Raw genomic sequence first — 13751 nt, 5'->3', positions numbered from 1 at the left:
GAAATCGACTTCGGACGACTCTGGACCGACACTGCTGCTGAATCCGTTGACGCCGCCTGCACCCGACGCCGTAACATTCGCTGGAACGTGACGCTCTTCGCAGGCCCGACGCCGCAGCAGCCCCGCTGAAGTCCGCGACTCCGTGGAAGTCGCTGCACCATGTCGTGACCGACGCCGCTCGAAGTGCGCGGATTCAACGTTTCGCACAGACGCCGCGATCCCCGACTTCGCACATCGGCTTGTTTTCACTCTTCACCAAAGGTACTGTACTTGGGGGTCTACACGACTCCGTGTCCGGCGCCGCTGGCGTCGGCTTGTTGGGAACGACTCTGTCACAACGCCGTGTTAACATCTCATCGAAGCATTTTTGTTTCTAAGCGCTATTTTTTTAGTTTAATCTTTAAAAATTCATAACTTGACTTGTGTATGTTGGATTTTTGTCGTTTTGGTCTTGTTTTGTTTAGATAAATATTTCCTATTTTTCTAAACTGGTGTTGTCATTTTGTAGTGTTTTCATTAAGTTACTGTGTGTGTTGGTACAAATCCTTTACACTTAGCACTCTGAAGTTAAGCCTACTGCTCTGCCAAGCTACCAAGGGGGTAAGCAGGGGTTAGCTGAGGGTGATTCTCTTTTACCCTGACTAGAGTGAGGGTCCTTGCTTGAACAGGGGGTAACCTGACTGTCAACCAAATACCCCATTTCTAACAACTAGCCAATATGACAGTGGTCCCCATGTTAATCTCAAACGTGATCTTCAAGGGGAACTGTGAAGCACCTTCTGCATGGGCGACCATAGGCCTGTTACCATTTGAGTAAATCTATTTGAATTGTTCTAACCATATATCTGCACTAATGTTTGAACCTAACCTCTCTGACAAAGAGGAGGGATACCCTCTTTCCATTTACAACTGTCTGTAATCCCCTGATATCCTTGACCTTTAGCCATTTGAATTAAGTGTTCTTATGTTTCCTCCTTTATCACAGCTTCCTAGTTTTAACTGATTGTTTGTAAGCTAACTTTGCTTCTGAAACTAGCTGCTGATTCCTGGGCTTGGCTTTGAGGGCTTCATGTTATCTTCCTTTGTTGGTTCTACAAGCCTTATCAAAACTCCCCAGTTTAGGACCCTTAGTGCTAGGTAGACCTATTGTGAGGTTTCTGACAGACATATTCAGGCCAGAAAACTTCTAATAGGTCGGAAGATGAGGTGTTGATGATTAAAAAGCAGTTAAATATTAAGTCCAGGTTAAACCCGTAGACAGTTTGGTTACAGCAGGGGCGACAGAGGGTCAGGTACTATCATGTAAGCTCAGAACAAACTCAATAGGGTTATGCTCACTATTGCTGTTTTGAAACCTCCCCCCCTCTCCCTGAATGGGCAAACTTCAAACCCTAGGAAATAAACATTTAGGCCCTCATTATGACCCTGGCAGTGAGTGATAAAGTGGCGGTAATACCGCCAACAGGCTGGCGGTAAGTAATGCCAAATTATGACCATGGTGGTGATAACTCCCATAGACAGCCAATGTACCACACCAACAGCCAGTGTAGAAACAACACTCACCACGGCGGTAGCCATCAACAGCCAGGTGGGGGACAAAGTACCGCCCACCATATCACTGCACTGCAAACCGCCACCTTTTCCGGGCGGTATCAACGTCATCAAAAGCCTGGCGGAAACAGAGCTCAGAAGTGAAAAGACTTAACATTGGAGACACAGGGAAGAACCACGCCCCGTGGAACACAAACTGAAAGTTTTCCCGTTGATCTTCTACGTCATGCTCCACCTGGAACACCAATGCTGACAACGATGAGTACAGCCGCATAGCACACAAGGGAGGGTGGGAGGAAAAACAGAGTGACACACACACGCACAACACACACCAGACACACCCACACCCACACCATACACACAACCAGCTGCACACCTAAACCAATCGCACAAAACACATGGCATAATAAAACACAGACCATAATGCTGGAGTAATGACAATGTATTAGCATAGCAAAATCCACCACACAAACAAAATATATACAAATGTCCATAAGGGGGCCAATGCCCAGTCCCAAATTCTGAGTACACACAAGGCCACATGGCACAGTCCAAGGCCCAACATGTTTCCGGACACAGGTGGAGAGAACACTGCAGGGCATGATTTTGTAAGTGGGAAGGCACGTCATGGGATTGGGGGGCACCTCAGCCAAATATGGGAACATCCCCACTGGTTCTGGATGGGGCAACATGCCCATTGCTTTATCCTGGGGAGTGCAAGGTCACAGTCTTTGGAGTGGGTGACTTGCCCAATGGTTCTGGAGGGAGCAATATGCCCATTGCTTTGCCCTGGGGAGTGCAAGGCCACAGTCTCTGGAGTGGGTGACTTGCCCACTGGTTCTGGAGGGGGCAACACACCCATTGCTTTGTTCTGGGGAGTGCAAGGCCATAGTCTATGGAGTGAGTGACTTGCCCACTGGTTCTGGAGGGGCAAACATGCCCATTACTTTGTCCTGGGGAGTGCAAGGACGCAGTCTCTGGAGTGGGTGACTTGCCCACTGGTTCTGGAGGGGGCCACAATGCCATTGCTTTGTCCTGGGGAGTGCAAGGCCACAGTCTCTAAGGTGGGTGACTTGCCCACAGGTTCTGGAAGAGGCAACATGCCCATTGCTTTCTCCTTTGTAGTGCAATGCCACAGTCTCTCAGGTGGGTGACTTGCCCACTGGTTCTGGAGGGGCAAACATGCCCATTGCTTTGTCCTGGGGAGTGCAAGGACACAGTCTCTGGAGGGTGGCCTACATGGCGTCCACCGGCAGTGACAGCAGCCCTGTGGTGGTGGTTGGAGAAGCCTCCTGGGCAGCCCTTGCACTCACAGATGGCTGCATTGTGGTGGTGGTTGAAGGAGTCTCCTGGGTAGCCCCTGCACTCACTGATGGCTGCATTGTGGTGGTGGTTAGAGGAGTCTCCTGGGCAGCCCCTGCACTCACTGATGGCTGCACTTCCACAGCTGGTGGTCAGGGCCCGTGACAGCTGGTGGTGATGGCGGCGTTAGCCTGACAGCTTCCACTGGCGTAGAGTGCCTTGTCTCCTCCTGTCCATGGCTTGTGGATCCCTTACCCTTCCTGGCAGGGGTGGATGTGCTCTCCCGCTCTCTGCCTGGTGGTGCAGGTTCCTTCCCTTTCTTCACAGCTGGTGCAGGCTCCTTCCCTTTCGTCACAGCTGGTGCAGCCTCCTTCCCCTTCTTCACAGCTGGTGCAGGCCCCTTCCCCTTCTTCACAGCTGGTGCAGGACTCTTCCCTGTCTCCCCTGGTGGTGCTGGCTTCTATCCCTTCTGTGTTGCAGGTCTGGTATCCTTACCACCATGAGTAGGTAGTGCTACCACTGTCCCCATGGACTGTTTGGCTGAGGTCCTTGGCTGTGTCCTCTGTACCCTGCCCATGTGGGCAGGACGGGGAAGGAGGTAGGAAAGAGGTCAATTTGGGAAAGGGAAAACTTTTTAGGGACGTCGGGGTGGGAGGAGGAAGGATTAATGGGAGTGGAGGATGAGAAAGTGGTTGTTGGAGGTGTATGTCTGCTGGATTTGGGGGCATGGGCTGTATGGTGATATGCGGTGCATAGCTGTTGGGTGTCTGAGTGCTTGCATTTTTGTCCTTTAGGAGGGGGGACAGACACGGTGGGAGAGGACACATGGGACGTGTGCATGGCTGTTGTGGAGGTGTCTGCCAGTGAGGTGTGTCTTCTGCTTGGTGTGGTGATGCTGATAGTGGATGTAGATGTAGTGCATGCAGATGTGAGTGTGGATGTGACTGGAGGGAGGTGGAGGAGGAAGGGGAGACAGTGGAGGCAGTGGCTGTTGTATCTGCAACTGTATGGTGTTTGTGTGAGTGCCTGTGGGATGAAGTGTGGTGCTTGTGTTTGCCTGTGCCACTCTTGTGTGTTGCCTTGTGTGCATGCTCGTCTGTATGTGTGCTTGGGATGTGTAGGGGTTGAGGAGAATGGGACTGTGAAGTGGAAGTTGGAATGGGGACAATAGAAACAGGAACAATGGCTGCCATCAGAGAGGGGGCCAGAGCCTGACTCAATCTCTGTTGGGCCACCAATTCACTGTGAATGTCCTCCAGGAATGCATTGCATTGCTGCATCTGGGATGCCAGCCCCTGGATGGCAGTCACAATGGTTGACTACCCTACAAAGGTGGATCTCAGGAGGTCAATAGCCTCCTCACTCAGGGCAGCAGGGCTCACTGGGGCAGGGCCTGAGGTGCCTGGGGCGAAGGAGATGCCCACCCTCCTGGGTGAGCGGGCACGGGCAACTCGCTGAGGGGCTACTGGGAGTGCGGTGCTGGTACGGGGTGGCGGCTGTACCTGCAGCTGGGATGGTCACCACCAGGAAGCTCCCATCAGAGGAGATATCAGAGTCTGTGTTGTTCCCTCCAGTCTCTACTGTGGTGCTCCCCTTGCCCTCGGTCCCACTGGTTCCCTTGGCGTCGGTGGACTCTGCCTCCAGGGTCATGTGGGATGCAGCAGCCTCTGTCGCCTGAGCCCCTGCTCCTCCGCCAGATGATGCTAATGCACACAAGGACAGGATGACAAAACAAGAAAGGGGGGGAGAGAGACAAAGGATACACTGGGTCAATGACTGCACCAACACCACTGTTGGCATACACAGCACCCTCACACACAGGGAACAGGCCTACGCACTATGCATTGCACTACCAGTGAAAGGGCTAGTCACCAAGGCAAGAGGAGGAGCACACACCGCCAACTGCAGCACACCTGGGACACACGCAGCCCTGCCTAGAAGTGACTACTAACAAGCTAGGTTACCTGTATTTGCCATGCAACCATTACCCTTCAGATGACCCACACGGCAATGTCTGGCCTGGCCTTTAAGGCACCTACTAACACACAACCACCACCCAGATACCACCCCACCAGCCAAACTTTGTAATGATACTACTGTACTCACCCCCTTGTGGCTGCTGTGACTCCCTCAAGCGCCCATCCAGCTCATGGTAGGCTACCGCCAGTATGCGGGCCATCAGGGGGGGTCAGGGTCCAACGGGCACTCCTTCCTCGTTGGGAGGCCATCCCCAGCTGGGCCTCTGCGGTCTTCCGTGCCCAGCATCTCAGGTCCTCCCACTGTTTCCGACATTGGGTGTTCTGCCTAGCATAATCCCCCAGGGTCCGCACCTCCTTGGCGATGGCATGCCATATTCCCTTCTTTTGATGGGCGCTGACATGAAGAAGGAATAAAGACAGGAAAACACCATTAAACTAACAGTCCAGGCTGTCACACACATGGCCCACCATGCCCGTTTCCAACACCATTGGCACACACATTGCCAGTGCACAACATGTACACCACCAGTAGATAATCCCCCTTACACAATGCCTTCACACACATCCACATGCATCCATGCCACATGCATCATGCTCAATGTCCTCACCTGTTGGTCTGGAGGCCCATACAGCAGTCCGTACTGGGGTAGGACCCCATCCACCAGTCGCTCCAACTCCTCTAAGTGAAGGCTGGGGTCCTTTCCCTGGTCACATGGGCCATGGTAGGTTCCAGACACAGGTCACAGCAGCACAAGCAGTGTAGGTCTTCTCCTGTGAAAGGTCAGGAAACAAGTGAGGAATGATTTAGAAAATGGCAGTCACATCTGCGGCGGTGTATACCGTCACCGCCGGCGTACATCCCCATTGGCCACTGTACCCCATAGGCCCCAATATTAGCCAATGAGGAATTGTACGGTGGTTCACAACCGCCACGATGCCCAACATTGGTGGAATTACATCACTTCCACCTGTCCCTCCACACAGGACAGGCAGTTGCCATTTCAGGGTGGGCTGAACAGGCCTATCGATAATTGCTACATCACAGGATAAATAGGCACATACTTTGAAAATTACACTGTCCCAATACATAATTGCTTGATGTGGACTGCTGTTATGGTATAGTTGTTCAAATTGTGACAGCCTACTCACTCTTGTGCCCCTCAGAGACCTACCACTGTGGATGTGGAGATTTACCCCTGTGTACAGACCCCTGGTGGACTTAGCAACACTGGAGGACAGGCACATTATACTCACCTGTATACTTGACAGGGCCACAATCACAGAGTTGTGTGCCCAGTTGGAGCCTGACCTGATATCAGCTATCCGTCATCAAACTGGGATCCCCCCTCTTGTGCAGGTTCTATAAGTGCTCCATTTCCTGGCAACTGGTTCTTTCCAAATGATAGTGGTCTTGACAGCAGGAATGTCACAGCTAATGTTCTCAATTGTGCTGGCAAGAGTGTTGTCTGCCCTACTAAAACACATGCACAGTTACATTGCTTTCCCCCAGGTGGAAGATTTGCCCACAATGAAGGCCCGAATTCTATGCAATGGAACATATCCCCAATATTATTGGGGCGATTGACAGAACACATATTGCGTTTGTCCCCCTCTGGCAGAATGAACAGGTGTAAGGGAATTGTGAGAGTTTCTACTCCATGAATGTGCAGGCGGTGTGCATGGCAGACCAGTACATCTCCCACATCAATGCTACGTATCCTGGGTTGGTGCATGATGCCTTTGTTCTGAGGAATAGCAGCATCCCAAATGTGATTGGCCAACTACAGAGGCACAGGGTGTGGCTTATATGTGAGCCTTGGTCTCCACCCAGTGTATGTTAGTGTATGCCTCTGCTGTTAACCAAATAGGGTAGTGTGAGGTTAAATGTTGTCCCTCAATACTTGTATGTGACTCTTGCTACCTAAACCTATAGTGGCTGCTGACCCCTGTGAGGATTGCCAGGACAAGGGCTGGAGGACGTTATAATGAGGCACATGGGTGAACCAGAAGGATCATTGAGAGGACCTACAGCCTCCTAAAGGCCAGGTTCAGGTTCCTCCAGCTGACAGGTAGATCCCTGTGCTACTCACCCAAGAAGGTCTGCCAGATAGTAGTGGCATGATGCATATTGCACAATCTGGCCATCAGACGCCATGTACCTTTTCTGCAGGAGGAGGATACTGGAGATGCCCCTGTGGCAGCAGGGGACCCTGAGGACAGTGAGGATGAGGAGGCAGAGGATGAGGATATGGACAACAGAACATCAGTGATCCGTCAGTACTTCCAATGACACAGAGGTGAGACAGTGCAACTTCACATTTCCATTACTATTGTTGTATTCTGTGTGGCAGTGGCATGCTGGCATTACCCACTTGTTACCTCTACTTACTATCACCTATGGATTATCATTTTACAGATGTTGGTAATGTGACAACAATGTCCTGATGTGATCACTACAGCCAGCAACAGGTCATTCATTCTATGCTCTCACTATGTACAGTTCATTTGCAGTGGATGTAGCTGTTTCAATCAATACAAATTTGCAATATGTGAAATACTAGGTCTCAAGTTTTATCCAAGGGTGTTTATTGTAGTGCTAAGAAGAAGAGGGATCAGTGCAATGGAAGGAGGTGATGATGGAGGAAAGTCCATGGTATTGTTACAGTCTGTTTGTAGCACAGGTGCAGTGTCCAAGGGGCCATAGGAAGGGGAGCAATGGCAGTTTAAGGTGGCCAAGGTGACTGAGTAGGACACAGGGGGGACAATCAGGAGAGTCTCATTTCCTGGTGGTGGTCTTAGCAGGTGTCTCTGGCTTCTGTCAGGTTCACAGAGAATGTTTGTGGGGTAGTTCACCTTCTGCAGGGGGAGGGATGCTGGTGGCCTGTGGGACCTGTGGCAGGGCCTCCTGGCCACTAGTGGTAGCGGACGTGGAGGGCTGTTTAGTTGACTGGCTAGTGGTACGGGCCCGCTGGTGTGGCCTGGGGACCCTGTACAGGTGGGCACACTGCTGTTTGACATGTCCTGGGGACAGAGGTTTGGGTACGCTGGGTGGGTGCTGTGGTGATGTCTGTGAGTGGGCTTGGGTGACCGGCTGTCCAGTGGTCCCTGATGGGCCAGGTCGGTCCTCTAGATCCAGAAGTCCAGAGTTACTGTCATCACTGGGGGCCTGTTCTGTTGAGGGACTGAATAGTGCTGGCACCTCCTCTCCACTGACATTGGCTGGGGTACCTGTGGGGAAGTAAATGATGTATTATGCTTCATATTTATGACATTTATACTTCCCTGGCTTAACCTCTATGGTTGGTGTTGCCCTGCCAGCTTTTGCTTGTGTATGGTGATGTATTGTGGTTATGTTGGTTTTCCTATGCTGTGCATGCTTTAGTGATGGGTGTCCATGCAGGGCTGGGAGGGGTGCCCGTGCATTAGTATGGCATGCAGGGTTTGACATTGGGGTTAGGGAGATGTGTTGGTGCAGTGTGTGGGATGGAGTGGAGTGATGGGAGTGAGGGTGTGGGTGTGAGATGGCATGCAGGTATGGGGGGTGATAGGCAGTAAATATTGACTTGCCAGTGTCCAGTCCTCCGGCAACTCAGGTGAGTCCCTCAGGATGCAGTATTGCCAGTACCTGCTCCTCCCATGCTGTGAGCTGTGGGGGAGGAAGTGGGGGTCCTACGCCAGTCCTCTGTATGGCAAGCTGGTGCCTTGCTGCTATGGACGTACCTTCTCCCATAGGTCGTTCCACCTCTTCCTGATGTCGTCCCTTGTTCTTGGGTGCTGTCCCATGGCATTGACCCTGTCCACGATTCTCCGCCATAGCTCCATCTTCCTTGCTATAGATATCTGTTGTACCTGTGCTACATACAGCTGTGGCTCTACCCTGACAACTTCCTCCACCATGACCCTTAACTCTTCCTCAGTGAAACAGGGGTGCCTTTGTGGTGCCATGGGTGTTGTGTGATGTGTGTTGGTGAAGGTGTGTTGGGTAATGTGGTGGGGTGTGTGATGTGGAGTGTGTGAGGGGAGTATGGGTGTAAGTGGTGCATGTGTCTAGTTGTCTCTGTGCTCTTCTTCAAAGTCTCCTGGTGGCAATTGTTGTTTGTAAAGGGTTGTGGGTAATGTGGGTGTGTGTTTATAGTGTTGTGGGTGTGGTGTGTGTATGGGTGTCAGGTGTGTGTTTTTGGTATTGGCCAATGTAATGTTGTTTTGTATGTGGATGCCCATTCAGAGCGCAGTGGTACGTACCACCAATGGTTTACCACCGTTAAATGTCCGCCGTGGTGATTCGTGGATCATAATGTGATAGACGTTGTTTTGTTGGTGTAACGGTATGGGTTTTGGGACTGCCATTTTATCACTGACCTTTGGTCTGGCAGATTTGTGTATGTGGCTGTATTCTGTCAGATTGGTGTGTGTGTGTCCAAATATGGTGGACGGATATCCACCACTGCGGTGGTATGTTGCGGCCATCAGCGTGGCAGTAAGTGGGATTTACCGCCAGTGTCATAATGAGGGCCTTAGTCTATGATTGAACCTTGGCCCCCGCTGACAGAAGTGGGGACAGGTATAAAGATCACCTATGATTTATAACGTATTGTATAGGCCAAAATTACATAAGAGTTGTAACAGCTTCAGACTCCTATGATCAGTTACTTGAGTGCCTAATGACTTATCAATTGTTAAACAGAGATTGTGTGTTGTGGTGTTAACCTAGCATTGAAATTCCCACCTGTGATCATGTGAAAGTTGTTACATAGGCTTATTAATATTGATTTTAGGACTTATAGCACATGAAATAAAGTATCTGTTAATCATCCTATCTCATAGACTGTATTATAAAACTTAATGAGTAATAAACCTATTTCATAAACCAACCTATAAAGTTTGAATTCCACAGTGATTATAAACAATTGGGACATTTTGAAAAGAACTTTGAGATACGGATCATAATAGCTAGACCTCCTCTCGCTCTATGTCCAGGTGATGTGATGGCTAACACTGAAGGAATGCAAACTAGTCACAGCCATGTCTAGCACCAGTTAAAAAAATCATTCAGTAGATGCCATAGAGTGCCTCCTCAGTGATTTGGGTGCTGAACTCACATGTGACCTCTCGTCTTCATTTCCAGTGAGTGGCCAAATCTTGTTCTCATCTTCACCTGCAAGAAGGTTTTGCATGAACTTGTGAAAAATGTTAATACTTTTTCTGAGGTTGCTTCTTGCTTGGTTAGGTTCTCCTGAGGCTCCTAATGAACTAGTAATTGTTGTGTTATATTTTTTGCAGTTTTCTATAGCACAAACTTGGCCCCAGGACAGTAAAGTACTTCACAAGAGAGGCAAATATGTGTTCCATATAAAAAAAATCATAAAACAATTAGCAACTGGAAAAATAAAAGGAATAGGCAGGTTAAACCCCAGGGACAGATTGGGAACCCAAAGCAGCCCTAGCAATTTTATCACACCAACCCTGGAGTGGGGGAGGGGGACAGTTGCAAGTGTGAAGCACTGTTGCTTTTGTTACTGGAGGCCGATATTGCAGCACTGCTACAAAAGCGGCCCCCACCCTTCCAGCCTCCCGGGCAAACTCCTGGTGCCCGCTACAGCCCGTCCGTCCCGTCCAGCCCTGGTATGCCCGCACAAGAACAATACCAGAAAAAATAACTTTAGAAAAAACCTATTGTAATAAAAGGACTAGAAAGAAACAAAAGATAGAGCAAATCAACAGGTCAAGTCGAGGGTGGCCTTTTGGGTCAGCCAAGGCGATGTCATGAACCTTCCTTTAAACCGAGGTGTCTCTGCAAAAAGAAGACATTTCAATCCCTTTTGAACTTGACCATGGAAGACGTTTTTTGAAGGACTGATGGGAGGAGTTCCAAAGTCTTTCTGTGCAGCCAGAAAATTATTGTTTCATATAGCATTGCAATTGTTTTCTCACCAGGTAGGAAAGTGTGGAGTTTTGGAGGACTTTATGGGTGTTGCTTAAATTGGGCACCTGCATTAATGGGGGCCATTGTAGAGACAAAAGAGTACTAGAGATGTGATTGAACTTCTTGTGGCCTGATGCAAAGCAGGAATCTGTGTGCAGTACTCCTCTCAGGGGTGCAAGATGACCTTTAGGGAGAGGGGAGAGGGGTGAATTCCCATACGGCAGCCTGGAAACAACCAATACCTGAACCACTAACTTTAATTTCTGTTCACAAATGAAACACATGCTATCCAAGAGCAGTTTTAGCTGGTGGTTTACACTTTTGGCCATGGCCTGACTTAACTCTGAAGGTCCAAACATATTACGTTTTTGTAGGATTGAATTTCAGGTGGTGGTTTGATATTTTTTAATAAATGCTGATGAGTGTGATGGAGATGTGACTGATGTCTTTCCAATGAGATCTTCATGTAATTCTGTGTATCATCTGCCTATTGATGCTATGCATTTCCAGAATTTCTGAATTTCTGAATGTTGTTGAGGGTGATGGAGGGTGACTGATATTTACACAGATGAGATCTTCAGGTCAATCTTCATATCAGCTGCATATTGATGATATAGTTTCTCAGAAATTTCCTTAGAGATTCAAGGTAAAGTATAAATAGAGTTGGGGAAAGGGTCAAGCTCTGTGAAACCCTTTGCTTTAAGGTGCTTTGCACAAGATCAAGTTCTCTATTTTCACCATTTGTGAACGGTTAGAGAGATAGGATTCAAACAATTTAAGGACTGTCCCTTTAATGCCTATTTGTTTCTTTATGATGGTAATCATTTCAGGGTGATTGATAGAATCAAAGACTGAGAGGTCCAAAAGCAGGAGTAGGCAGGGGTCACCAGATTCAGGAAAGTGAAGGGAATCATCCACAGTTTGTAGAAGGACTGTTTCTGTGCCACAACCTTGCCTAAACCTGGACTGGAAAAAGTCAAGGTGGTTGTTTACTTGGTTACAGAGGGATAGTTGAGAAGCCACACAGTTTTACAACACCTCCCCTAAGTGAAAGCTGTTCAGGTCCTTGGTGTCTGCACTAATTTTTATTCAGTGTGGGAGATACCTGGCCTAAAGGGAGCACCTTACATCAGTGAAGAATTAACTAGGAAGTTCTAGTATAGTGGCTTTGGTTTGACAAATTTATTTGCTTAGGGTACCAGGCAGAGCATCAGAGAAATGATTGGATGGTTTGATTTTAGCAACAGTTTCAAGTAATTCCGTTTCAGAGACTGTGCCAAAGTGCATCATTGGCCATTGACCTGTGTGTGCTGTCATCTAGAATGGAGGCGCTTTAAGGAAGAGATAGGGCATTAAACTTTGCTTCTTTTACAGAGAAGGTTGCACATTTAGTTGAAGGTATAGAAGTGGTATTGGTGGAAGATTGAGAGTTTGATTATTTGATAAGGTCAAACAGACACTTTTATCACCATCAAACAAAGATTTAATGTGGCTCGATTTAGCTTTGAATATTTTCAACTACTAGTCTCTTTTAGGAGCCATACTGGTGAGGAGACTCGAAGTGTGATGGTGATTTCCATCAATTGTTCTCAAGAAGTCCCTGATGTTTTTCTTGGGTACAAAGTTCTGGTGAGAAGCAAGTGAGAAAAGGTTTTAACTTATCCTTTTGCTTTTTTGTGGAGCTTATTCATTAATCAGGTTTGCCAGCATGTATTGTTAAGCTGTAGTGTTGTTAATGTCACAGTAGGATCTAGGGTTGCAAAAGATACCCCAAGCCCTGATCACAAAGTTGTTGGTTTCAATGTTTCTGGTATCACAGAACTAGGATTTTCTCGCTTATATATTGTCCTGAAAATGTCTGGTGGACAAAGCACAGCTTGAAAGTTATTTGTAGGTGATTGGACCTGTCTGCTGGAATGGGGTTCTCACAAGTGAGAAGCATACTCTTGGATAAGTTGAGGTTCAAAATAGAACTTTTGTAGTGGGTTGCTTCCTGCCCATGATGGAGAAGATTGCAGTCAAGGAGAACAGAAGGGAACAAATTAAATTGTTTATTATCTTCACCTCAGTGAAGAGAGAAGGAACTCAGAAAGGCAAGGGTGTCCCTGTGTACCAGCTCTCTTGATGTAACCTCTAAGTATTCCTCAATGAATGTCCTGTTTTCTTTGAGAGAGCAATATTTGACTTTCATCCTGAAATCAGAGGCTTTATGAGCATGGATATCAATAGATAGTCTTTGGAAGGCATCAACACATTCTGTTGGAAGTAATTTGCCACCAAGTGTGGGCCTGTAAATTACTGCCACACTACCAACTTGTCTGAATTTATGGTCACTGAATTGATTGGAATATTGTGGGTGGGAAACAAAGGTCTATTACATTCTTTGAAGAACCATTGAGCCAATTTTCTATCACAACTAGAATATCAAGTGTGGTACCAGCACCACACTGTCTAGCTCTGAAACTGAAGCTATGCATTTTACATTGGAGAGTTGAGTGAGTGGATATGGCAGTTGTGTAGTTGGGGCATTTAATCCGAACCTGAATCTGGTTAGTAGGACCCTTTTCCTGGGTGGAGAGTTGGGTGGGGAGCATTTGAGGAGGCATATAGCTTTTACATAGATTGTTAAACAAATGGTTTGTGTCCTGAGTAAACGGAACAAGATTGGTTTTGAAGGACCCTTTCAAGACACAGTGATATTGATCAGCAGTCAAGGTTTCCAGGAATTCCCATAGAATCTTGTTTGAAGTTCTTCATAGCATAATTCGATAAGTTTGGGAGACAGGTGGTTTTAAAGTAATTGATTCCGATTTATGATAGTTGTTCAGCAATAGTGGAGGATTTTCAGAAGTCTACTGTTAAGGCAGGGTAGAGAATCAGTGAGGTGCATCTGACAGACTCAAAGCAGAAGAGGTCCAGTAGAGCTTTCTGCAATGTAGAAGGATTCCTATGTGGGCGATCTATGGATGTAACAAAACTAGAATCATTAAGTGAAG

The 13751-nt window shown here is 48.0% G+C and overlaps 1 protein-coding gene across 1 annotated transcript in view; it reads left to right on the top strand.

Annotated features, from left to right (window-relative positions):
• Positions 1-13751, top strand: part of GRK3 (G protein-coupled receptor kinase 3) — a 1092546-nt gene that overhangs the window by 660363 nt on the left and 418432 nt on the right. The gene's annotated exons all lie outside the window — the stretch shown is intronic.

The sequence above is a fragment of the Pleurodeles waltl genome, chromosome 11, assembly GCF_031143425.1.
Source record: "Pleurodeles waltl isolate 20211129_DDA chromosome 11, aPleWal1.hap1.20221129, whole genome shotgun sequence".
NCBI classification, from domain to species: Eukaryota; Metazoa; Chordata; class Amphibia; order Caudata; family Salamandridae; genus Pleurodeles; species Pleurodeles waltl.
The sequence above is the reverse complement of the archived record's forward strand: the minus strand, read 5'-3'. Positions and strand labels throughout refer to the sequence as shown.